Genomic DNA, 27057 nt, shown 5'->3' with positions numbered 1-27057 from the left:
CTATTAATCATATGCAATCTCTTCATAACACAAGATCTTGTATCACAGCATCATAAGGAACCTCTCTAGTAAATAAAAAAACCAACACAGCATCTGCAACTTCCTTAAAATTGTAGTTAGCATGACTGTGGATATTTCAGGCGCAAGCATATATCTGTCACAAGCAGAATATATATATATGTAGATGCGTGTATATATATATACACACACAGAGACATCATTTTTTCATAACTGGGTCTCAGATGTACTTCTACTGATTTTCAGAATAATGGAAGGGTGCAAATTCAAAATAATAAAAAAGATAATACATCTTCAAGAAGAAAGAAGTGAATACACTGCACATTGCTTGTCACAAAGAATGTATTTAATCCGTGCTTTTATTTATAGCATCCAAATGTTTTTGACAGTACTAAGGAGAGTAAAAAGTCAACAAATATGAGACAAAGACAAGAAACAAAACTGTGCTCAATTTAACTCAATCAGTATTTAAAGGGACATTGATCATGTAAGAATATATAAAGTACATATTTAAACGTTAAAGCTGTCATCTACTACAATGACACTCCTGTTGTTTTCCGTAGCATACTACTCGCCTAATTTACTCTAATACCTACCAGTGTAAATCAGGAGTTATTTCACTGACAGCTATGGAATTTTTCTGGCATACAATCGATGCAAGTGGAGAATTTGACCCGGTATCTGAAAACCTTCCATTAAAGGAATAATTAGTGCACACAGGTGTTGTTTTTCCCTAGTAATTGATGCGCAAGTCTAACCAGTTCTAAAGGCTGGCCATTTGCTTGACAGACAAGAACGTATTCTCCTCAGTAATGAGCACAATTTCATATGGATGGGCTTTTTTTTTCTCTCCACAAAATAGAAAGGCAATCTATATTTCTGCATTGAATCTTTCTCATGCCAAAACCCCAAAAGGCCCCTAAAGATCTTCTGCAACTCCACTGAGTTTATGCAAGATAGTGCAACTAGCCTTGCTGCAAGGCACCGCACCGTGGGTCCTGGAACACATGAAATTCTGACGATTTGGAAATGTGCTGAGAGTACCAAGCTCTTGGAAACTACTGCCCTTACTGTACATTCTGGAAAGCTTCCAGAAACCTACAAATGTTTCAAGGCAGGCATGAGAAACCAAAAAGGCAAAACAACCAAAAGACATTTCTTCATGTTTCCTACTGAATACTGACAATATTTTGCACATCAGCTCTCCCTCCACAGGCACGGTGCAGTTTAGGACAGTGAGAGCAGAGACCCAATGCCTGGTGATGGGATCAGCTTTATAGAAGTGATCAGTGCTTTGACCTGCAGCTCTTGCAGCACAGAATCCACTACTTTTGCCCACCATGAGAATTATCCTTTGCAGATTAATTCCCAGCATCAAAATTAAGAATGTCTACTCTCAAATAAGATTTCAAGATCACAGTGTATTAATTGATCATGAAATGACTAGGAGTCTGCAATGTAACACTGTCCCCTCCCCAAGAATTAAAATGATCCTGAAATATTTCATGAAAATTGTTAGAGTGCCATGCCAATGCTTCCATAAATGTGCTGCAAATCCTGCATCTGGAATATTCTGTTCCATGTTCTACATATCAAAGATACACATGATAATTGCATGAACATGGACATCAATACCTAATCTTACAAGGATTGCTTAAAAATTTTCTAGCCTCACAACCACTATTTACAAAGTGTGATTTGTCTGTTTAATAGAGAATTCAGTATGCAGTCCAAACAGTCACACAGATAATAAATCTAGCCTGGCTTTTTGATGTTATGGACAGGCTGTCTGACTGGCTCACACTAAGACAGATTGATAGATCGACAGACAATAACCTTCTCTTCTTGAAACAGTTTTGCCGTTAATACACTTTTTAGAATAAAAAATCCAGCTATGCATAGACCTCACTAATCTACAGAACTAGTTAGTACAGGACAGATCTGAAAACATAGGCTGACTTTTATTTTAAGTTTACAGGTTCAGATATTTCTGTTGTCCCCTTAGGAAAGAAAAGGGCAAGGACTGGGTTTGAAAACCTATTCAATAATAGATCTTAAGCTTCAAGCTAGAACAGGACAATTCTGGACCAGCACAGTGATTCCCCAACAGCTGGTATATGTACTTTGTAGTACTACAAGCTTTTGGCAAAGAAACTCAACTGACTCTGGATTCTATTCCCAGCACTGCCTTTCCCCAACTTTTAACCCAGGGCAATTCACCTAAGTTCTGTCTGTTCCTGGTTAGCCATCTGGTAAATAGATAATATAATTGCATCCTTTATAGGCTCATTGGGGGGCTTAATTATTGAACGTCTTTAAGATATGTCAAGGTTCGTGGTGAAGAGTTGTGCAATCCATTAATAAATAATAATGGAGGGGAGGTGCTAAGAGGAGGGGGAGCATAAAACTGAATTGTTGCATAGGAGAAACATTAGCCAGACTGAGGCAGGAGAAATAAAGGCAAATGATTAACTGACATGATGTGAAAAAGAAGGGAGCAAAATCACTAAATAATTTCACTAGCAAAAATAGAGAAAGAAAACAGGCTAAGTTGAAATGATAAAAAAAGTAAACTTGGACAAATGGGAAAGGACAGACCTGGCAAAACAGAGTAAGTTACATGTCACTGGAGAGGTGTCAAGACTGGACTGAGCCAGGAAGCTTAAACTGACTTGAAGGAGAACTTCGATGCTTCACAATTCATGTTTCATTCTGTTCCAGTTTGCTCATTTCTCCACAGTGTAGCTTACACAGATCGTTCTAATGGACGGCACTGCCACGGGGCATATGCCCTCTTCTATCTCATCTGAAGTGGGTGGTACCTCAGGGAGCTGACAGCTTCTCCTGAATGTGTGGCATTTCTGGGACACACATCTGCACAGACATCTCCGTAACGGCCTAAGGGAAGCAGCGTTGACTCCCTTCACCAGCCTGATCATCTGCAAATTACATCATACGAAGTACTTTCACTTCCTAAGCATAATTGCCCTAAGTGATCCATTGATTGCTAGCTGACACTTAGCTCTTCTGTTTTCATTTCCCAGATGTTTCTGGTTTTGTCATCACTCTCAACTCCATTTTCTCAGGGATGTGACAACATATATTGAAAGGACATGGCCATACTGCAAAGAAAGAACTATATCAGATAACTACAGTAGAGAATCATGGTGTTTAAACACACTTATCACAAATTTAATAGTTTGCAAATGAAACACAACTAGCTTTCTGTTTATTCAGCTTTTTATACTGGATTTCTTCATTGCAAAGGCCATGCACTTTAGATAGCATGGCAGGAAAAAAAGGTTTTCCCTTAATTTTTTAAGTGTCCTAATCTTTTTGAAGAATAGCGAGTGGGATGTTTATTTAATGAGTGGGTTTTTTTCTGCAAATCCTCATTTGAATTGAAAATCTTTGGGTAAAATTAGATTTAAGACCACTGACTTTATCTTCTGCTTGTTTCTCATAGTTTTAAGTTTTGCCTCTTCCTATTATAAATATAGTGAGCACCCATTGGAGCTATAACTGTACTCAGTTCTCCAGCCTCTATTTACATTTAGTATTAGAAAAGAAATGCACCAATGTGAACAAGGAAATTAGCCTGCACAGTAGGAACTCAAAGATTTTTTTCAACATATTGCTGTAATCAAACCAAAGCAGGGACCTAGCTCTCAGGTTTATTTTTTAGAAGTTACCTTGTTTCTGAATTTTAGAGAAGTAGTCCATTAAATAGGCAGGGTACTTTTTCTGTCAAGAAAATTGAGAGACTGGAAAACAACAAAACTCCACAAAAACTACCCTTATACTAGCACTTTACTATGGCATTCCTCCTGTACTGAAAAGGTACAGTTTAATTGATGGGAAGGGTATGTGGACCAAAGATGTTTTCTACTATGTGGATGGGCTCTTCTCCTCAAATGTACAAAGATAACCTGTGGTTTTCAAGAATACACTAACCACACTGAGGAATATCCCTCAAAAAAACCCCATGAAGAGTCATTAGATACACCATAGAGAAAATTAATATCCAGCAAGAAGGAGAAAAGATGATAGAAGGACGATCTCATGGTTATTTTCCCATATTGCTGAGTCCATGGCACACCCCTTGAGATACACTGAGTAGTTTAATGATTTTGTTCCACGCAGTAAGTTTTGCAAAATCATTTGGCCTTGGTGCTTGTTACTAAACACTGAGTCTTGCTCAATCTTGGGCTTAAACGCACGAGTAACTCAGAAGAATTCCATGTCTTTTAGCTCTAAAATATTAAAGACAAACATTGAGTTACCTTCTTTCACTCCACTACTCATTTGCCTACTATTGACAATGAAGGTGCATCACTTCCAGTAAAACTTCATTCCAGCTTTCATGTTTTCTTGGAAAAGAAAGCATGTGAATCCTTGATCTGTGAAAGATAAATACTATTTTGTTCTAGTCTGTCTGACCAGTTTATCAATGACAGTCATTCATCTGCTGTGGAAAAGTGAACAGTGCACCATGAATTTGCTTACATTGCATCTGCCGGTACAGTTTTCTTTGATAGTAAGTGAGGCATAATAAACCTTGATCTTTTTTATTTGCTGTTTTTTGTTTGGAAAGTATGATTCATTGGCTATTTGCTACTACACATTGTTCCTCTACAGAATCACATTCTACAGTCACAACAAATTTCATCCTTGGATTCAACAAAACCCACCATTTATTATTCTTAAAAAAAAATAATATAACAGAGAAAACTTCCATGTGAAAATTTTAGGCCTGCATTTTCAGTGCTGACACCTGCTGAGTGATGCATCAGAGAAGCAGGGCCTATTATCATCGTAAGAACTCACGAAAATTCTTTCTGAATTCCAGTAAATATCTTCCTTTTCAACAGCTCATTCAAGATATATGAATGTGATGAAATTCTGTGTTGCGAGTGAAAGCATTTTCATTTTCATTCAGCAAATAACAATCTGTAAGTCCCAATGACATTAGAAAGAGTGTTTGTCTTTGCAGTGCTCCATGGAAGTTGTTTGAACACTTCTGTCAAAACTTTTCAGCCTAAAAGCTACACTGGCGATCATTTACACACACACGATTGATCATTTAGGGGCTGGAAAGGTTTTCTCAGACCTTTCACTGCCTATGCAATGGTATTTTCACAGAGTGTCCTACTGAACTGCATTTTTGGTATAGCTTACTAATGACTCACCACCTTCTACTACGCTTCTTCCAGAAGAAATAAGGCAAGGAGAGCACCAGGCAGTTCATGTCTTTCACCCAAAGTAGATGAAAGACTATTAACCGTATCACAGATTTCTTTCTTTTCAGGTAACTGTTTCTTTATATAATATTTATTAGCTTTCCCCTACGATTTGGATAAGTTTCTTGACTTTTTTGAAAAAGGAAACAGGAGATAAAGAGGGTCCAAACTGACAAACACAAATAAGCTAAACATGGGTGTGATCTGATTCAAAGCACAGGTTTCAGCTTGTGCTTATCACTGTATCTCACCTTAAGTCAATAGATTCACAATAACAGACACTTGATGAACCCAAGCCAGTACGTCATCTGTACACAGATGAAATAACATTAATTACACCAGATCACAACAGAAAATAGCAGTAATGCTCCTTATTAAATATATTTTGCCTGTATATAAGAAAGCCAATATGAAGATTACTTTGACTCCACTGCTCTTTCCAATGCTGAGAAGCACGTGAAAAAGATTTTAAGATAGTTTAAGATAGGCTTCTCTCACTTCAACACTGAGACTGCTTTAAAAAATAAGTGATTGGAAACATTTCTTTATAAGTAAATATTATTTTTGGTTTACATATATTATTATACTCCTCCTGTTTTTTAACCTTGACCAGTAGAAAATTATAATCTTTTATATAGAAACATAACTTATTATAAGGAAATAAAACAAGTAGGTACATGACATGCTGAGTAATGCAATGCATAATTACTGGATATGATACAAATTAATACACTCTCCCCGTGTTTCATGTAAAAACCACTTTTTCAACACTGTGCTAGTAATTTCTTGCCCTCCAGTTCTATTTTGTCTATTCCTTCAAGAAAATTTCTCTTCTAATGCATACACTCTCTATAGGGAGACTGCAACTGTATTTATAAGTACACGAACAATGATATTCACTGATACATGATATTCTTAATTGATTTGAGTCAGGAAAAAGACTTGGAACAGCTTAACTCACATGGTAGGTACACTGTGAAGCAACTTCCACTTATTAAAACACTGAAACATAATGATCATTTAAACAGTAATAGAGGCTCATACTCAGGAGGGTTTGTTTGCTCAGTCAACATTAAAATTCTTTCATGGATTCACCATAAAATATTTGTTTTTCCTTTTATATATCAAAACCTGGTGAACTCTTTTTCCTCTAATGTAACATTCCATAATCAGAGCAGCAGAAAGAGAGCAAGACATAAAAATAATCTTCAGAATCTGAAGTCATCACCTGACTTATATTTCCAAATTATTATTAATATTGTTATTTAACTTTTATGGCAGCACCAAGGAAATAAAACTCTGAATCAGTACTGCTTTCCACAATGACAAGTACAAACAAAAGCAAAGCAATCCTTGCTCCAAAGCCACTACATATAATCAGGTTATTAAAAATACTAATACTGATCATTATGGTGTGTCTGTAAGACTGCATTTAAATTAATCAGCAGATGCCACATCAAGCACTCTGCAATCATAAATGGTTACATAATCTGCTCAAGGACACAAGACCAACACTCCTGATCCACAGCTACGGAACTGAAACTTCATTGAACTACAGTACTTGAAAAAAGTGAATTTACAAAACACTTTGGTACGGGCCTAACTCCTCTTCTTTTGGAGCAAAGGCAAAACAAATATCCTTTTGCAAGAACACGCAGCTAAAACAGGTACAAACACCTAAACTATCTTACCAACTTCCTAGAAAGGGCTGGATCTGTTTAGGATACTAATTGAAGCTCATACATTTCCTAAATTCTAGCAGGTCTGCAAAATTTTACTTCAATAATACCATTACCATCAAGCTTCATTGTGGAAAATGAAACTAAGATATTCATATTCTTTAAATCTTGCTACCTGAGTTTTACAGCTATGTGCATGCAATCCATACACAGAGAAATTGATGTACCTTTTTTTGGCCATCTTAACTGCACAGCCAAACGTGGTATGTGAATCAGGTAGACTCCATAATAATTATGTAGAACTGCAAATTCCATGCTTGCTTGTGCAGTTCTAAGGCTTTGACTCAGAGTCAATGTGGGTTTTTTGTGTAGAGAGTTATACTGATTTATTACCAGCAACAAATAATACTTCCTTAAACAACATGTTTCCCTAATTTACTAGGCTTTTCTCATAGAAAGGTTCGGTCATCAGCCATTCTCACTTCAATAACTACAAGGTACACATCATGGGTTAATAAAACCTATTATTTATGCCAACAAAAGTACACTATAACAATTCAGCATCCATTACTTTTGAAAATGCTAATGTACAAGTGGTTTGCTAAAGATTTAAAAGTTGAACTAGATTGAGAACCTTTTTTAAGCTTTAGGGGAAAACTGGTCATAAAACTGAGGAAGCTTTATGGCAGAAGGCTGAATTGATATCTGTACTTACGTCCTTATCAAGAACAGGTCAAATAATCCTTTCTTGGAATTACACGGTGATAAGTTCAGATAAATAAACTAGACCGTGTAATTCATAATCCTAACCAGTAACAATTAATTTTCAGAATCTGTCTCCTGTGAAGAAAGCACTGGTGTTTCAAAGCCATGATTAATACAGCTCTGATTTACTCGTACCGCAGTGTGTATTGGTCTACTTCTGAATAGATCTGGAAAGCTAAGTAACTAGGCCTACAAAACTATACTCCATGGATTTCATATGAGTCTAAATGTAAACAACAGAACTTACAACTAATTGCCTTTTAGATAAAGCTGACTTAAGCAATTGAGATAACAGAATCCTACAACACTCTGGATGAAACAAACTAAAACTGTGAATTAATAAGTTAGCTGATATTGAGCTCCAGATGTTTCTCACTCTGGCAACGTTCCTTAAGTGATGATAAGCAGATTTACATACTTAACTAATATGTTTATTTAAAGAAAATTTCCAAATCCAGACTAACATCCAGATTTCTTATTTGGCTTCAGATCAAAAGACATACTATCAATAAGGACAGCATCCAGGAAAACCTTTTCAACATCTGCTTAGAACTAAACAACAGATACTTGATTTTCTGCAAATTTAATTTTGTGCAAAATTTTACTTCATCCAATATTTTTTTATATCCTCAAGACAGCCTGACCTAGTAATTTTGCATATTCAAATCTCAGAATACAGCTTGTACACTGGCAGAGACAGCAGTTGCTAAGGAGAAACTGCATTAGTTTGTAGTTCACATTCAAAATGCTATCAGCAATTTCACTTAGAGCGAGAACAAAAGCTTTTTGGAAGCAAAGCCTTCCCCTCACCAACAATATCAGTGATTTAAAGATGCAGGTTCAGAAGTGTTTTATATGTCCCTTGCAATCTAAAGAAACTTAAGTAGTTAATAACAAAAATTGAAGTTCTACTGTTTCTTAAGGGTGAGGAATGGAAAATAAAGTTAATACTACTGAGTCATAGTTGGTGTTCTTTGCAACTCTCTCTCATGAAAAGTGCTTATTGTTACATTTAAGGCAAACTAAGAAAAGACCAACTCGGAGCCAAAACTTAAAAGAAAATACTTGGAGGAATGGATACTGTTCCAAATTTCGTCCCAGGTTACGGAAAGGAAAACACAAATATACTGTTCAACTGAGAGGGAAAGTGTGTATTCCAGGGCTGAGCAAAAGGAACTGACCAGGAAATATAAAATATAGACTTCGTTTTCAAAACTAATTTTTTCAGAAGAGAAATTAAATGAAGAAAAATGTTTCCAAACAAGTTGAGCATTCATATAAACTTGTACTGAAAACCAAGATAATGATTATATAAACATAAGAGAGGTAAACGTTAAGCAATGCATTATGCTAGTAGATACACAGACTGTCTGAGGAATGATGCCAAGGATTAGGAGAGATGAGAGTAAAAAATACCCAGTGTTTCTTGTGGTTTCTTCGTGTACGTAAAAGAACAGGAAACATTCCTACCAGCACTTTGGGACGGAAGAAAATGGTCTGGATCTGGATAACCCTATAACATGATTGGTCTCTAGTACCTCACACTCACAGCTTTCGACCTACTTTGCAAAGCATGTAAGTACAGGAAAACTGCTAATCCAAATCACCCTGCAGAGCTGCGGCAGAATTAGAAACACAACATAAGAAACAAGAATGCCCTACCTACTGAATACACTGATTTTCGTACATTAAAAGAGAGAACATACTTCTACATTTCATTTGTTGTGGAAAAAAGGGCTGAAGAATGCAACAGGAGTGTTCCCTAAACTGTACTCAGAAATCGAAAGGGAATAAAGTGAAGCCAATATTTATTACTTCATCAAGAATGTGTGTTTTTGTTTTTTTTTAAACTAGCATCAAGACTTTGGAATATCTGGGGTTAACAATACTGCTATCAGATGGAGTCAGAGTTCCCCATTGATTTGCCATTGTAGCTAACATAACAATTTGAAAACTATATTGAATTAGTTTGTTGGTGAAAACAGCGACAATCTAAGGTTTTGGCGATGGAATTCTCTGCCATGCAAGTTAGCTTACCCCAGGTGATGACCATCAAACATGTATGAAAGAAGGTGAAATTTCACAGCATTTATACATAAATTGTAAATATGCTTAAAATGGTGAGATTTTTTAATAGCTAATAATTATTAAGGTGCTTTTTTCCTTTGTTAGCATGAGTCTCTGCAGTTCACACTTCCAAATTTTCTTAACATCCACAATGTCCATCTAGAAAGGTATAGTCCTTTTCAAATGAGCTGAGATCACCATTGAATGATTTGTCTCCAAGACATGACGCTTCACGCAGACATAGCAGATATATGCCCATGTCACTTTTAGTGGCAAAAAGGCTTCCCTTGAATCCAGTATGGCTAAGCCCTGCTCACTGCTGTTCCAACCAAGGAACGAGTGTGGAAAGAGCCTATGGACAGAGAAGAAAGAAAGGAGAAGCAGCAGCCAGGTGTCAGGGTGAATGCTGGGGAGTGACTCAGCTGCCCAGATCATTTTTTACAGCTCGAACTACATTAGGAAGCACTGATACAACACTAGGCAATACATTAACCACTTCGGCTAGTCCCTAATATAACAACCATATCTCACAACATCTCTTCCTCTATATACTTTCCTAATTCCCCTTCCATTTACTACACATCTTTTGGCATTCTCAGATTCTTCTATTTGCTCTTTTTCATTATATTCCACATGTAAATAAATTTGTCCCTCTTTCATATTGACCTTCTTCCGGCAGTGATTCACTTTCTCAACTACTTGTATTTGCCACAAGTGTCTTGTAATATCAATGATTTCTCTTCCTTCAGAATTTTAAATACACCAATAGAGACACCTTTTCTTTTCTTTTTTAATAGATTTAGTTTTCTTGATTTCCATGTCTGTAATCAAGTACCTCAAATTCCTGAACTGTTCCAGACTACTCTTTTTAGGTCCTTCTCTAGCTCTATAATACCTTCTAAGCATAATGAGAAGAATGGACCATGAATTTTTTTTTTTTTAATTTAAAAAATTGTTTTCCCACTGAATTCTCTCTTTCCATCCACTTCCACCTAGAAGGCCATGGCTTTTCCCTTATTCAAATTTGCGTTCTATAAAAGGTATTATTATTTAATGGCTTTGGCATCATGATTTCTTCTTTTACACTGCAGAAGAACCAAAAATACACAACTTCTACTTCTGATTTATCGTAACTACTAGTCTCTTTGCCTTATTACTTTAATTTCTCTGCTCAACTGTAGAATTAATGATACATTAAACTGCCCAGTGTGTCTGAGTGCAACAGCAAACAGAAACCAGTAAGGAAGTCTGCAAATCGTTCGATTATGACATGAACTTTAAAAAGCAGCTTCTGTTAACAGTAGCTTCCCAAATGTGGTTCATGTGGTGTCACCAAGAAAGCACTGGCCTATAGTTTAAATCTGGCCACGGAGCAATTTGGGCTAAAGCCTGTGCAATGCTAGCGCAGGCAGAGATAGAACAAGACAAATTTGTGGCTCCTCTCTTCTAAAGAGCTGCTCTGCTCCAGGATCTGCTCTCATGTCCAAGATCCCTGCGAGGTTTCACAGACGTATGGACTAACAGGTTCATGAGAACATCCTGCTCCAGTTCCTGCCCCATCCCTCAGCTACACTCTTCCATCCATTACAGCACCAGCCTTCGATCCCGTGGGCAAACATAAGGCAAACGCTGCCTGGGCTTTGCTATTTCCTAGGATGTTACACCTGCTTTAGCCTACCCTTTGTACCAACCTCCTTGGAATCACCCCCTTGCAGGGCAATCAGGCAATAATTTTTAATCCCAAAGCCTTCACCAAAACACACACAAAAAAAAAGGTAGCACACCACTAGAAAACAAACCCATAGAGGAAAACCAGCCAGCCCTCTACCCCTTTCACTGTTTAAAACTCCCCAATGCAGATAAACATCTGTGTTTCAAAAGGTTTGTTTATTTGAGTGCCCCCCAAGATACAACGTTGCCCTTTCCATTTGTAAATTCAGTCAGAATTCAAAGATGTATAAAGCCACATAAATGAATCTATCAAACGTGTTACGGTACCAGAGTCATCTATCTTCTCACATCCAGGCCTCACTCCTGAACGAAAACAGAGCTCTGTTCATTGTAAACCATGAAATACTTCTCTCTAATTATTCTGACACCACTAGAAACACTTGGCCTCTCATAAATTAATGTAAATCATGTGAGTATCATTTATCATAAAACATACATCTGCAAAGGACAGTAAAATCTTCTTTTCTCCCTTCTGGGGCAACAACATGCATTTCAATTGGTCCAGTTTAACACCAGCCTAATATTTAATGATCCAGCACTGTGCTAGTCTGTACTATTACAGATAGCTGCATATAAACCATTCACTGTGAACACATAAAACAGAAGAAATGAGAACTGGTATATAACACATAAATGGAAGAAATGAGAACTGGTATATAACGTTTCCAAAACTATTTAAGCGACACAGGAGCTGCATTCTCACTTTCAGAAGTGACTTAGATACAAAACAGATTTTGAAAATTGTAATAATCTTACAATAATTCGGCATTTGTATGAATTATACTTTTTATCTCCAGTTAATTATTCACTTGTACTCAGTTGTATGATTAATTAAGATTTTGTTTTGAAGCAGCAGTGCATTATTCCTAACAGCTTGCTATAAATGATATACTAACTATTCACAATGTAAGGAGGTTCATATAAGTCATTTGATTGGGATCAGAAAAAAAAATCCAGCCTGTAACGATTGCCTGAGGTCACAGCAGGCAAAGGTGCTTATAGGGGTGGTTTTCCACCCTGGAGGAAGGACAGCTGTGAATCAGGGATGGGAAACCCATAAAAATCCAGCAAGTAAGAGACGTTTATTTTTTTTTCAGGTTTCTGTAAAGGAGAGCTCAGGCTGGTGTTGCTTTCTAGAGAAGAAAAGCTATGCAGGAGCTAGGAAAAAGAAATGATTGTTGTCAATAAAGGAAGCTTTGTTAGCTACCGGCTGTGGGAAAACGGGCGCTATGAAGACACTTAGGCCATCCGATCAAAGAATCAAATATTCTAGAGAGGAATTCCCGGCATAAGCAGCAGAGACATTGACATGAGAAAGAGTTGCTCTCTTGTCCTAAAAGAATAACAGAAAAAAAGACTATAAATCAGAATCAAGGTGTGTGGGGGAAGATGACACACACGATACGTTGACGGGACAGGGGAAGCATTCCCTTTCCAGGGCCAGGCAGGGAGATTTCCTACAAGGTCACGGGCAGCTATGGCAAACAGACACAAACCCAGCAGGACTCTTAAGTGACTGTGCTGAAATCCTCAGAGAAGGCTGTGCCAGAGTTACAGGTGTGCCCTGTCTGCTTCCGTTCTGATTAAACGCATGACTTTGCAAAGCCATCACACAGTTACGGAAAAGCTCCAACTACAGCGTGGTTATCCCACATGTCCCTCCCTCACCTCTGCACGGGGTGGACAACTGCCTGTTCCTCCCCTGCCTTGAACATAATTCCCCTGTTCTCTCCATTACTTGGTTTTTATTGCTGTAGGTGCTTTATTGCTGACAAACTCAGAAAGTTGGAAGTGTTAAAATGGAAACGAAGATCAGAATTTAACAAACCAAAGTGGTTTCAATATCAAACCTGGTAGTTTTCCCAGCCTGACATTCTAATAAACGAGTGTTCCTTTAGTGTTATAAAAGTCATCAAACCATGATAAGGGAGACAAAAATCACTTCCAATCTCACCTGGGGACTTGCAGCTAACAGCACAATTATACACGATACTATGCCAGAAAATACTAAAGCAAACAACTAGGAGGGGTTTTATTTATATGTTATTCTGTCTATGCAGCAGTGTCAGAGTTGACAGCTCAAAAGACTGCATTTTCCTAAACTCTTACTTTTTAATAATCTGCAAACATGATTGAAGGAAGCAGTAAGAAATCTAATAAAAATGAATGCAGAAAGGATTATGGAGACAGCTTCATGACAATTTACTGTTCTACATAGCAGTCTGTTGCTAGGAGTTGCGATAAGATAAATCTTGTTTACAGTGTGTTAATCCCATGTCCCAGTAACGCTAGTATGCAACGGATTCAAGTCTTCCTTAGAAGAATGGAACTGCTTTTGCATTAAATGAACTGCCACGAGTAGCAGCAGCCTGAATGAGAGCGCAGAAGGTCAAGGGTTATTCTAGATTACACTTTCCGACGAGTCATTCACATCTCCTTCAGAAAATGTTTGATGTAAATTGTTTGGATGTAAATTATAAGTAAAGCTTTATTTGAGCTTTTCTGGGTCAATGATTGACTTTTATTGTTCTCTGTAGAGTGAAATGTAAAAGTTGATTTTCAGTTTTTTTCACGCAACAGAGATTTTATGCATTTTCTATGACTAAAGAGGACTCTTACATCATGAAATACCTTCGGTCAAGAACAGGCGGTGTGTTTATATAATATCAGATACTCTCCCTAGATCAATTTCAGCTATGAATGTAATGCTTGGTATTTCTCTTTGCAGAGCCAATAAGAGTTCATGGACTATTACCTTTTTATCTCTCATAGGGTGACAGGTCCTATGACTACTTGCTCAGGTCCAATCACTTCAAAACATTAGTTAATTAGATATTATCCAATCTATTGCCCCCAAAAGGTAATGGTTTGCCCCAGATAGGACTGAAACTTAGAAGCCAGAATATATTTCTAGATCTGATATTTAATTTTCTGGACACTTCAGGCAGCTCACTTCACCTTCTGCGACTGTTTAATCTTCAGCCTTTGTCACTGTCTTGTGTTGACTGTAAGAGTTCAAACATTCTCTTTTTCCATATAGATACCTCTCCTGTTTCGTTTTGCAGCATCAACACTCTACTAGAAAAGAAATAATGATAAAAATAATATGAAAAGTTACAAGAACTCTGTGCAGAGACTGATATCTTCAGTTGCTGCTTATTGGTAATAATAATCATTCTTCTGTTGCAGTATTTTACTCTTATATTTGAGAATTTGAAAACATGTTTCTCTATGGGCTGCACTACACATCAACAGTGAAAAACTAGTTCACCATTAGTCAGCTTTTATCTTCTTTCTCCCCAGCTTGTTCTTCGAAACAGCAATCCCAGTTTCTTCTTTCTGCCATTTGAATGCCTGCATTCTGTATCGACTGCTAACCAATCTGAAAGCTATGAAGCTGTATTCTTTTATCACATCTGTCGTTACAGGAGATGGTCATCTTAGCAGAAAGATCACTATAATGGGTTGCTAATAGGCTATTAAGGGGCTTTCAAGTATCAAGATGATCATCATAAGGAAGAATCAAGAGCTGTTCTTTCTTTCTGTGTAAGATTAATTTTTCCCCAGTAATTCCATGGATTAATAATGCAAGGTTTGTGTACCTCAGGAACTGCTTCACAGTTTCTTACCATATGCTATGCAAAAGTAATAATTAGCTCTTGACTTCAAAATTCAAAAGTAAGGTACTACTAAGTCCATTTGGGGATGGGGAATATACCAAGGTGACCAAGCATTCTGAAGGCAACAATTAGATGATATTCTTAAAAAGATGGTGGTATTCTTGTTTTGATCGGAGTTTTCAGAATTACCTTAACACATATTCTGTTAATAATTCAGTCCATAAACATTTTAAAACAGCACAAATGCACAAAATATTCGTAAACTCAAGTCTTGCTTTATTCTTAGATAAATTCCTGGATATCAACACCTTTGAGAGCCTTGCAGACTATATAGAAACATTCTATATTCTGAGAAGCTTGTGCTCTCAGAGTTGATATCCTTTCAAAAGAAAGCAGAAAACACGGAAAGTGGCACTAGACATTCAGACGTGAAATACTGAACTCACATTTTTGCTTATGTAACAAACAGAAATGAAGAAAGAGGTTCTTTCCAGTCCCTGCTGGTTATACATCTTACAACAACTGTCAAACCATTTGACTTATGTGTCAAGTTTTGCTCAAGTATAGTTTTCAATTTCTTCCGAGTTGAACGGGTACCCTTTGCTGACAGGCAATAAAGAGGTTTACCTGCACTTGGACCTTTCAGCTTTACAGGTTACTGCTCCAAAGTTGTACATACCTATATATAAATATATAACATATATATACAAAGCTGGTTTTGCCAGCAATATACTTATTCTCAAACACTTCTTCCCAGTCAAATACTTCTTTCTGCCTTCTTTTAGATCCTAATCAACATGGTCAGCATGCCCTATGTTTAAAATGGCTTTCTGAAGTTCCTCTTGTGAGTCTGTCTATATATTCTGACAACCCAGAATCACCCCACGCAGCATCTCTTCCTCTCCTTTACTATTCTAACACCGTCTTGGAGGATAAGTGTCAGCAGGTGTAAACAGGAAAATGGAGACAAGTGGCACCATTATAGCACTGCTTTCACTTGAGAGGGGCTACTTTTAGAAAAGAAAGCACTTGCAGCAACTCTTATTTGATTGGCATCATTGTCTAGTGAAGCTGGCACACCATCTTGTGAGCAGGCACAATGCCATCATAGCAGATGGGCATGCAGATAGGAAGCCAAAAGATAATGTACGAGTACCAAATGTGTGTATTGGAGGGCAAGTTTCCCAGTCAGGAACATCAAAATGGCAGTTTATAAGCTTCTGCACCTATGTTTAAGGGAGAGAACATACACATTGCATCTTTACAATAGATGCGTGGGTAACACACTCTGAAACAACAGAGACACCTGCGAGCATGGAATTCAGCGACTGCAGAAGGAATGATCAAATTTGCAACTTCAGGTAAGTAAAAGTCGTGTAAAACTCAAAGATGGTATCTTTATACTTGCAACTAGGATACTGTTTACAGTATCAGATCAGATATGCAAAGACATTTAAAGATCAGAAAATCTACGCTGAATCAGAATAAAATTTTTGGCTATGACATTGACCAAGAGGGGATAACTGAAGAGCAGGAACTAGAGACTGCATGGAGGGGATCTCTCCAAGGTATAACTCCCAAGTTAAAGTTTCTGAGCTGGAGTTTTCATGTGGACCGTTGTATTTAATAACAGCTGGACCTAATTCCATGAATTTGTGTTACACCTTTATGAATTCATTTATACTTTTGGCTTCCACAATATTTTATCTTAATGAGTTCTACAAGTGGATTATTCAGCATCGAATGAGCAAGCATTTTCCTTGGATTTCTGTTAAACTTGCCACTTGATCAGTGTTACAGGGTAGCAGCACAGTTCTTACGTTTTCAGAAATAACTGCTTCTTTTTCCTCTTTTCTATATCGCTTGTGAATACATGGACTTCTTCAATAGTCCCCTACTGCACTAAGTTATGCTTGCATTTTTGGGAAATCTGGGAGGCTATCATTTCGGGCCTCCCAGATTTCCCAAAATGGAAACAAGCATAGGCAATTTTTAAGATCTGGTCTGAAGTCTTGTTTTGACTACAGTGTGGTCTTTATTTGTCCTCCCACCACCACCATAGCAAATCTGATCAGCAGCAGTACCATGTAGAATACAAAATAAGAAACCAAATCAGTGGCATGATAAATATTCATGATTGTTATTGGTCAATTCAAGCTTGGCAGTATTACACATCTTCTCTAAATGGGCTTGAATCCCAAGAAAAAACAAATCACATCAAATAATGCCATGTCATACTTCAGAATGAAACCACATCCTTTGGTCCCCTGTAGCATATGTGCTTCCTGAAGCCCTAAAGCGTCGCAGTAGAATACGAAAAATAACAGTGGACCAAGGAGATGGGAGTTATAGCAAGACCTGAGAACATGTATTTCTCAGCAGACAGATAGACACCGCATCCTTCCATATCAGCCCACTGCATACCAACAAAAATATCCATTCATATTCTTAACTCATAGATATAAACATTCTCTTAACCATAGCCTTTTTTTGCCCTGCTATTAGCCAAAGGATAAACAAAGATATGATGATAATCTAGCTGTTTTCATACCACCATGGGGATTTTCCGTACTTCTAACAGGTACACGCCTAGGCACCTAAGGTAGGACACAGAAGTGCTCCTCAATATTCCCAAAACCAACACTGGATAACTGCTCTAAGTCTAAATACTTAGTATTTTATACCAGTAAAACTTCAACAACCTCACACAACACAAAATCTTTTAATGTAGATAGCACAGAAGTGATACTTGCTTACCTGTACAAAAAGGACATCTCTCTGCCAACGTAGCATCATTGTAGGATACCGCAACACAACAGATCAAACTGAAAATCTGAATCTTACTTTTTTAATCTGGTGTAGTATTTTCTCCAGTAATACCATTGGATTTAAAGACTCATAGTATGCTTACATTATTACTTCTGTACTGCTAAATACATGCATATGAAAACTCTTTGTTTTAATATCTCTGACTTTTTTTCAAATCCTCCTTATATATTAAGACATTTTAAGAGACGTCAGTAGGCTTCATCTCCTAAGCTTTTTTCCCCCGAGAATAAATCCAGCCTGCTCCATTTCCTTTCTTTTATACATATTTCTATATAAACACACTGAAGCACATTTTCTTCCCAGTCACAAAAACCTGAGAGAGAAAAATCTATGACCCTTTTTGGTCTATGTTGGAGCATTTTGCTATCTTCTTTAGTACTCACAGTAGAATAAGTGATAATCAATAGTGATATCTGCTTGAATCTAGATGGTTTGATGGAAGTGCTTTTGAAACACATCACAGTGCCTGATTTGCTGTAACTTGGTCAGCTATTCTTAATTCTGCAGCAGCACAGTACCTAAATTATACCAATTGTTAGTTGAAATCTATTAAAGGTTATTATTAGCATTTCAGAATACAGTTGTACCTAGCTGGCCTCTCTCTTGCTAAAACAGCCAGCTGGTTTAGCTCATTTAGCTTCAAATCTGAAACAAATCATCCGCAGAGGCCAGATGTAGGTGTCAACAGCAACACATGCAGCCACTGTTATGTTTTGTTTCTGGGATTTCACTGTAGGGAGACTTTCCCTCTGCTTACAGTGTCTTCCAAACAGCCATGCGAGTCAGAGAAGTAAATTATCCCAGAACACACGGAGTTCTCCACTAAGCCTGAAATAGGACCCAAACTCTGTGGTCCTCACACTTATTTAGCTTGTTTGAATAGAATACCTCTGAGACTGTGGTGTGTATATACTTCTGGGTCTCTATGTTGGGATGCAATTTTGATCACCATTTAAAGATACAAGATTTCACAAACTGACTCTGACTGTATTTCACTTTCTGACCATTTTGTGTGCAGTTATGTTATTTTGCCACTAACTCTACCAATCCAACTTCAACAGTTTCTGGAAAACAAGGAAAAAAATTAATGCAATAGTGATTTTACATGATTTATATATACAAATGCTCACATAATGCCCTTAGAAACATGCCAAATGCTGGCATATTTTAAAGCTCAGTGGATCTAGCATATGTATTCAAAACAGACTTTCTGTGCAGTCCTCTTCTGCAATAGGTTCACTTTTGCTGGAACACAAGAGTATTAACTAAAAATATTTTTAACAATATTTTTTCCTAGAAAAATTTGTATGTGAAAGAAAAACTGTTATCTTTAGAGTTCTCATTTTGTTCTGAATTTATCACAGAGTAGTCTTTTCTAATAATTCTACTTCTAATGCTTTTGTGGGGAACCCTGCTTGTACCTAACTTAATTTTAATTTAATGTGAATCTGAACCTAGGTAAAATGCTGCTTTACAGATTGTGTCTGCCAGAGTATAAATTGCTCAACACTAAAACACCCACCCCCGAGAGAACAACTTCTGCAGGTACTTTATAAACAACTGCTGAGGTTACTCAACCTGTTAATTACCATTGAGAATTCAGTCTGGTATCCAAATTACGTACGTTACGAAGAATGCTTATGCCAGAGTTGTCAGCAGCAAGCTGCCTTCTCCATCCCACCCCCACTGCCATTCTGCAATGCCCTTGAAACTAAGCAGATACAGTGTCAGTGAAGAATAAAATGAGGAATTCATGGGAACACTCATATACTGTAGGTACACACTCTGTAACGACATACTCCTGCTCTGTAAGCAGTTCTTATACATCAGATGCTCACGACCTAAGTTACACACCTAAAAATAACTACTTATGTCAGGAGGCTGTAAAGCAGGAGGAACAAGTACTACTTGCACCCAAATCCCTAAAACCAAATGGATGAAAACTCTAGCTTGAATAATCGCAACAAAGACCATTTCAGAGCACAATTACAATTGATCTACTGATGAGATTGGGTTCAGAAAAGGCTACTGACAAAAATACACACCTCAGGATAAAGTTAATGAGGCTGTCGAGGGAGCAGGAAGGCCAGATTTAGTGCCAAAAATGCACTAGTCACACTAGAGAGCCGAGGAAGGTGAAGAAAAAGCAGTGCCAAGTGATAAGGAACAGTGCAGCTCAGTGACAGATAGATTTAGACCTCTTAAGTCCAATAAGCAGATGACAAAGATTGTTAAATCAATTCATAAGAATTATGCTGAATCCTTACTAAGACGCACATCAGACAAACAGCACAGCACTTAGAGTTGGGAAATATAAGTAGTCAAGAAGGTAATCTATGTGTCGCATGAAATATGAGCAGGGAAAGGGCTCTCTTGGACTCCTTGTAAGCAGTTCAGTGCCTTCTTGCTGAGCTATAGCAAATTTCTACCATCACGACGATGAAGACACCCCAACATCCTTTCCCAGTATTTCAAAGGCAGAGCACAGAAACAACTGCAAAGGAACTTGAGCTCAGAAGGGACCCTTAGTCAGGATACACTCAAAGCTCAACAAAAAATTTCCAGTTGTTTCCTTGGTTTTTCAATAAAATTTGCCAGTTGTTTTGGGGGGAGGGGTCCTTGGGGTGGGAAATTTGGCAGAAAGTACAACAAATCATGAAGTTAGAATGGCTCATTTACGTTACATACAGTTGAGAGGTAAAGTCCACTTTAAGTTCATTTCAGTGAAATCCTGATACAAGATATCGTGGCAGTGGATGGCTGCTTACAAACCTTGGGTCCACTCTAGGTTAGCTAAACTAGAGTGGAAAGTATGTCTTGGGATCTTGTCCATATAATGCCAGAGTGCATTCTTTCATTTAGTCCCACTTACAAAAAAATGATTTTTTTTTCATAATTCTATTAAGCTTCAAATGTGCTTGGACTTCTTATTTTGACAAAACACTAATGGTGCCGAAGGATGACAAAATCTGGTGTTTGGTATACTTAATGAACTAAAAATAAACAAGGCAGTAAAATTTACAGAGAACAAAGTTATTTAGGTTTCTCAAGTCCTGAGATAACTATAAGTATCTTTCAAACAGTTTAATAATCTAGGTCAAAGCCACTGCGGAAAAAAATTCAATATTGATAAATGAAAACTAACGTACATTGTGGAGATAATGGAAATTAGTCATTCATCTTAGCAAGTTCTGAGCTGATATATTACAGGAAAAGCATCTAACCAATATTGTGAAGACCTGAAGGATGGCCTATAGCAGGAACAAGAGCTCATAAAAGGAAAAAAAAATATTTACTATATAAGAAAAAAAATAATGTAGATTAAAAAACCTATAGATTTTCTGCATCTCATGGGGGATATTGAAGAAATGGGGTTCACAGAAGCAGACAAATATGATGGAAGCAAAGATAAAGTCTTAGATAATGATAAATTGCTTTTTAAACTCTTTGTTTATTTTCTTGAAAAGAAGACAAATAGAAACAGGCATGACAAAAAGTGTATTAAGAAGTAATGAAAGCTATAAAGAAGGTCAACTGGGAGCTTATCTTCTTCTCTTCCGTAATACAATAAAATGAGGTAGTTATTAAATTGAAATGGGGCAAATTAGAAACTGATAAAAGGAAAATAATTTTTCTCACACAACACATAATTAGATTTTGCAACTCCTTGCCGTGGCATTTTGCTAAGGCCATAAATTTAACAAGATTCACAGAGGGATTAGATTTCACATAGATAAATTCTTGAGATATGCAGTGGTTGAAACCAGGAATTTTACTTCATGTTGACAAAGAATTACTTGAAGTGATTTAAATCTCCATGTTTCAGATATTAAGGCAAACTTAATGAGTGCTTCACAGATGATCCCTATTAGTCAGAATGTTGGACTAGGCCATACTAGAGCTCTCCTTCAGTGTAGGAACCCCCAAGTACACACATTTCAAACATTACTCTTCATGGCTGGTAAAGCTGAAGGTACAAGTTTACACTGCCAGGTGGATAAAGAGAAGTTTGGGGTCAGGGAGTTGAAGGGAAGAGGATACCTCAGGGAGCAAAGTAAGGGGCTTCCCAGTTACTCCTGTTTGAGGTTTACAGCCACACATATCACAGCTGAGGAGAGATTCCATATGGAAGAAAGCTGAAAAATCTCTGCATCTCCTCCATCCTTGCCAGCTATTTTTACTGTCATTAGATCATTTTTAAATGCTGATCATGAAACATTCTAATATGGCAGGTGTCATACAAGACAGTACAGTAATTGCTTAGTTAAAAACCTAGAAAAGTGTGACCCTATGCATAAAGAGCTCAAGTTTGTTACGTTTCTTTCCTGAACGTTGAAGTCACAGGGCCCAGGAGCGTCCATTGGATCTCTCTCTTTTTCAGTGGCAGTGGTGCTCAAGAATGATGTTTGGCCATTCTAACTAAATAATACGCACCATTTACATTGGTTACCCTAAAGAGCTTTCTTTTTTTCCTAAGTGGAAAAATAAAACAGTAATTTACATAGAAAAGGCAGAAAGTAGCTGCTTGATCAATTTATCACAAAGTATAAAAATGTTTGTATCAGAGTATTTCAGGTACTGAGAAGAATTCAGCCATTTATGGGGGCAATGGCAAAAGAATAGCATGAGAAATAAATGGAATGGCATCAGGACGAGGAGAAGGAAAAGGCTGACAATTGCAAGAACAGATCCAAAACCAGAGAGGAGATCCTGTAATTGTCAGTTTGGCCTAGCAACAATACAGAACTTATTTTATAAAATAAAAGAAATGTCTCCTCATAACTGCACAGAAACTGTGTATTAGATGACCTTTGTTGGCCTATGCTCTGTGATAAGATATATGTCAGGTGTTTAGGTCCACAGAATTTCATTTCTTTTTGCTCTTCTAACTTACAATTCTTTATTGAACTTCAGTATTGATTTACTTCCAAATCACATACTGTACCTTCTTGCACTATTGCTTTTTAGGTAAACACTAACAACACTACAAGATGGAGCTGATCCAAAGCATTTGCTAATTCATCAGTAGTGGGAAACCTACGTGTTTTCAAGCAACACAAATTGGTTTGGCTTCTGCACGGCTCTTACTTTTTTCAAACACTGATGGCAAAGAACATTTCCCAGGATTCGTGTCAAGTATTCATTTTAACAGCATTAATTTATGATGTGTGTTATTCCCTTCTACCCTGTGCAACATGACTTATTAAAAAAGCCAGCAAATTTCCAAAGTAAATACTCATTTTCCATTCTAACAGTGATGCTCTTTGTGGATTTTAAGAGAAAAGGATATGGTCTGGAAAATATTTTTTTCTACATTTTTTGCTTGAGAATCATTCATGGTACTATTAGAATATTTCAAATACTATCCCTTCCAGCTGCATTTTGTAAATATCTGTCACATCATATCTGTTGTAGAAGTGGCATTATGAAGTAAAATTATGACTTTCCAAAAGAAAGCTCTTAAATTTACTCTTACTGCTATTATTTTTGTCTGCTTCTCTGGCCTCAAAACACTGTAGATCATTACAGGATCACTCAGCTTAAAAAGAACAGTATTTTTCAACACAATGTTGAAGTAATTGTCAGCAAGTCACTTAACCTCCCTAATGATTCAGAGAACACATCAATGTAACTGTGCCCTTTGTGCTGGAATGAGCTTGTCTCCCCAATAACCTTACCATGATATTGGTTAACTATACCTACTGTGTTCATAGAGCTGCTGGGACTCTTATTTTTTCATCCATGTACTCCTTTTTCTTCATAGCATTAAAAGGAAGAGCTGTCAAAAGCCAACACTGGCTAACTGGTAGGACTGATAAATAAAGCAAAACAGAAGCTCGAGCTGTTGTCAAGAGTCATGAGACGTGTGTTCACAGACTGGCATGCCCAGGCTAACATTAACACTGCAAGTTAGCATTTCATCGTGTTTCCTATACAACACAGGGTGTGGGATTTCTGGCCAAATTTGAAGTTCTAGACATAAGCTCTGTCACTTGAAAGACCATTTAATTAAAATACATACAATAACACTGAAATAAAATTGCTAACTCAGACAGGTTCTCAAAGACACTGTTGATTTTGAATGCAATACAGCAAGTTTGAGAATTGCCCAGGTAATTAAACCTGGACAACTGAAGATGCTGGAGTGGTGAAGTAGAGCATCTGTGGACAAAAACATTTGTGATTTAGTTTACAAAAATTTTCAGAAAAAAAACCCCAAACATTTAGACTTCACTCCTGAAAAATCCTTTCAAAAATACCTTTTACCCCTAAATTGATCTTTTGTCTCAAAATTAATTGCCAAAGAGAAGGTAAAATATAATAATTCTGTAGTTGTGAATACTCATTCTATATTCTGTTTTGATAACTAATAATGTAAGAATCAGCTAATGACACACCTTGTTAAAATATATTGAAATTTGCATGAATATTTAATTTGCTCAGTGTTACTAGCATGATTCTGATGTGACTTTCAGAAACTGAGCCAAAATTATGCCCTCCATCAGCTGACAGGTAAAAATTGTATGACACGTATGTCTTGTAAGGGGAGGGGGGAGCTCAGTACCATACAGCTCAGTAGCATACCAGCGGTTGTAAATTATGAACAAAACACAACTCAAAAATAAAAGAATTTCAAGAAATTAACAATTCTTTTCAAGCTCATTGATAACACAAGATAATATGAGTATTTCTACTTGATATTTTATACTAGAGAACTTCAAATACTAGGCAAGATAATTATATACATGAGCAGTGAAAATGCATCATCGTGACATGATGAGAAGCAAATCATGCAGCTGTGAAAAGGCAGATGCTAGGATATCTCCACACATAAGAGAAGCCAAGCAGGTGACAACATCAAGCTCTATCACACAGGCTATAGCGTGTAATACTGTAATGTCTGGCACTATATGATAGTTCTTCACATGAATGATGTTTTAAAATTGGAACACTTAAGCGTCTACTGCAGCTGGCACTGAAAACAATTTCTCATTTACTAATTTATTAATATAAATAGCATGCTAATAGAAATTGCTAAAGAAAAGCCTTGCCATTATTCACGTTCTATGCACTAATACACTATGACAAAAGATACACTCAGCACCAGCAGAGGTAAAAATGTACTATAGGCATGAAAAATGTGTATGTTGTTACAATCGTTCTACTAAATCTAGCAGTAACTGATCACCTATGATATTTTTACAAAGATTAAGCAATTTACCATTTCTCTAACCACGTCAGTGAGGTCATAGCCATTAATACTACTGTATTAGTAGTATTTGTCCATTAGGACTGAATACTCAGAAACATTCATGCTGCAGTGTTACTACATACATACTTAGCAATCCTGCAGGCTGACTACTGGCATCAATCAGCGATGTAATCTGCAAATTTGAGCACCCAACCTGGCAGCCTCTGCCTGGACTAACTAAATTGACAAAAAAAAAAAAAAACACCAAACCAAAAAACTAAATGCATTTGGGATGGCAAAAATAAGAATAAAAGGCTACTGAAAAATCTGTAAGGGTCAGCAGATGAGAATATACTGCTCTGTTTCATTTCCACGGTAACCACAACTTGTGTAAAGCTAACAATATTCAGTACAAATTACACCTGGAAAAATTCAGCAGAGAAATTGCCTCCTGCAATGTGACATCAAGGTGGCGTTATGAATTTGATATACAAATTTTATTTCCTCAAAATATATTTAATGTATGGACCTGAATGGACAGGAGATTTGTACTCAAGAGCAAAACCAACCTGCGCTTATGCATGAAATTATATGTACATAAGACATTTTTGAGAAGTAGTCATTTCTTAACAACTACAGAAAACTTCTACAGTTAATTCAATTAGTATGGCATGTATAAGTAAGTATTATGTGTAGTTTTAAACTGTACTCTTTAGTCAAAAATCTAGTTTCTGGAAAATCCATATACGACACAAATATTAACGGCAGCACCTTTCAATAGGTGTTTCAAATTTCTACTCGGCAAGAACAATTACCTCTACATAAAAATTCTTTCCTATGTAACCAACGTTTATTTGGTTCAGTTCTAGCAAAAGACAGACTAAGCAGCTTACACTTTTGTTCTCAATACTTATATTTCTGCTTTTAAAAATACTGGTTTAATCCTATAAAAATAAAGGTAGATTTTGCTCAGCAGTGTTTGCAAAAGTGCACACTGAAGGAACTGCTTTGGTTTTCATCAGCTCTTAGCTTTGTTATCAAAAAAAAGAGAAATTAGCACTGCTAGTTTTCCTTTTAGAGCAAAATTTAAACTATTTAATAAAATGTATTTTCAACATTTTGAGTTATGTACAGATAGATTTTCAGATCACTTAGATCTTGCCATGAAAGATCACTTTTTGAAATTATGTCTAAGAAAAATCTCTAGATGTTTTTCTCTTTAAATTTAATTCTGACCTTGAAATAAACTGAATAAGTTCTATGTGGATCGAATGGTTACCAAAATAACCCATTTATAAAGAGAAAGCTACATAGCCATAGAAAAATTTATAAATAGATGGTGCATATAGAAATGCAAAAACTGATTTTGCAGAAAACGCATGATTTTAAGAGATCTGCAGCTGTTCTCAACCTTTAGCACTGCCTATGTGAGCCAAGAGATTTTTGTCCAGTACTGAAGCTAAATTAACTTCATGGGTTGTTTTTTTGTCTCCTTGGGTAAACCCCTGATGCACAGAGTACCAGGCAAAAAGCTTACCCTCAATTTCATTTTCCCAAAACTGAAATGCTTTAAAAATATAAGCATAAATGTATTTCAAAATCCAATTGCTTTGGCCCTAAATCTAGCTTTTCTTGGCAGAGTGCACTTGTTTTTAATCTCAATGCTAGTATTTTGCAATATGGCATCAGATGTAAAGTACCAATTTACATTGTACCAGAGATCTACAGTATTTCAGAACTAGTCAATCAATAAATGATTTGTGTTTTTTCATTTCAAGGGAACATTATTTAAACTATAACATAATAATGAAAATGATTCTGTAGATGATGTGTATCAAAACATCTGGAGCAGAACAACCAAATTCATTAGAACCATCTTAAAGAGAGAGGAAGCAGGGCAGAAGAAAGAGTTGTGT

The sequence above is a fragment of the Tauraco erythrolophus genome, chromosome 15 (genome assembly GCF_009769465.1).
Source record: "Tauraco erythrolophus isolate bTauEry1 chromosome 15, bTauEry1.pri, whole genome shotgun sequence".
Lineage (NCBI taxonomy): Eukaryota > Metazoa > Chordata > Aves > Musophagiformes > Musophagidae > Tauraco > Tauraco erythrolophus.
The sequence above is the reverse complement of the archived record's forward strand: the minus strand, read 5'-3'. Positions refer to the sequence as shown.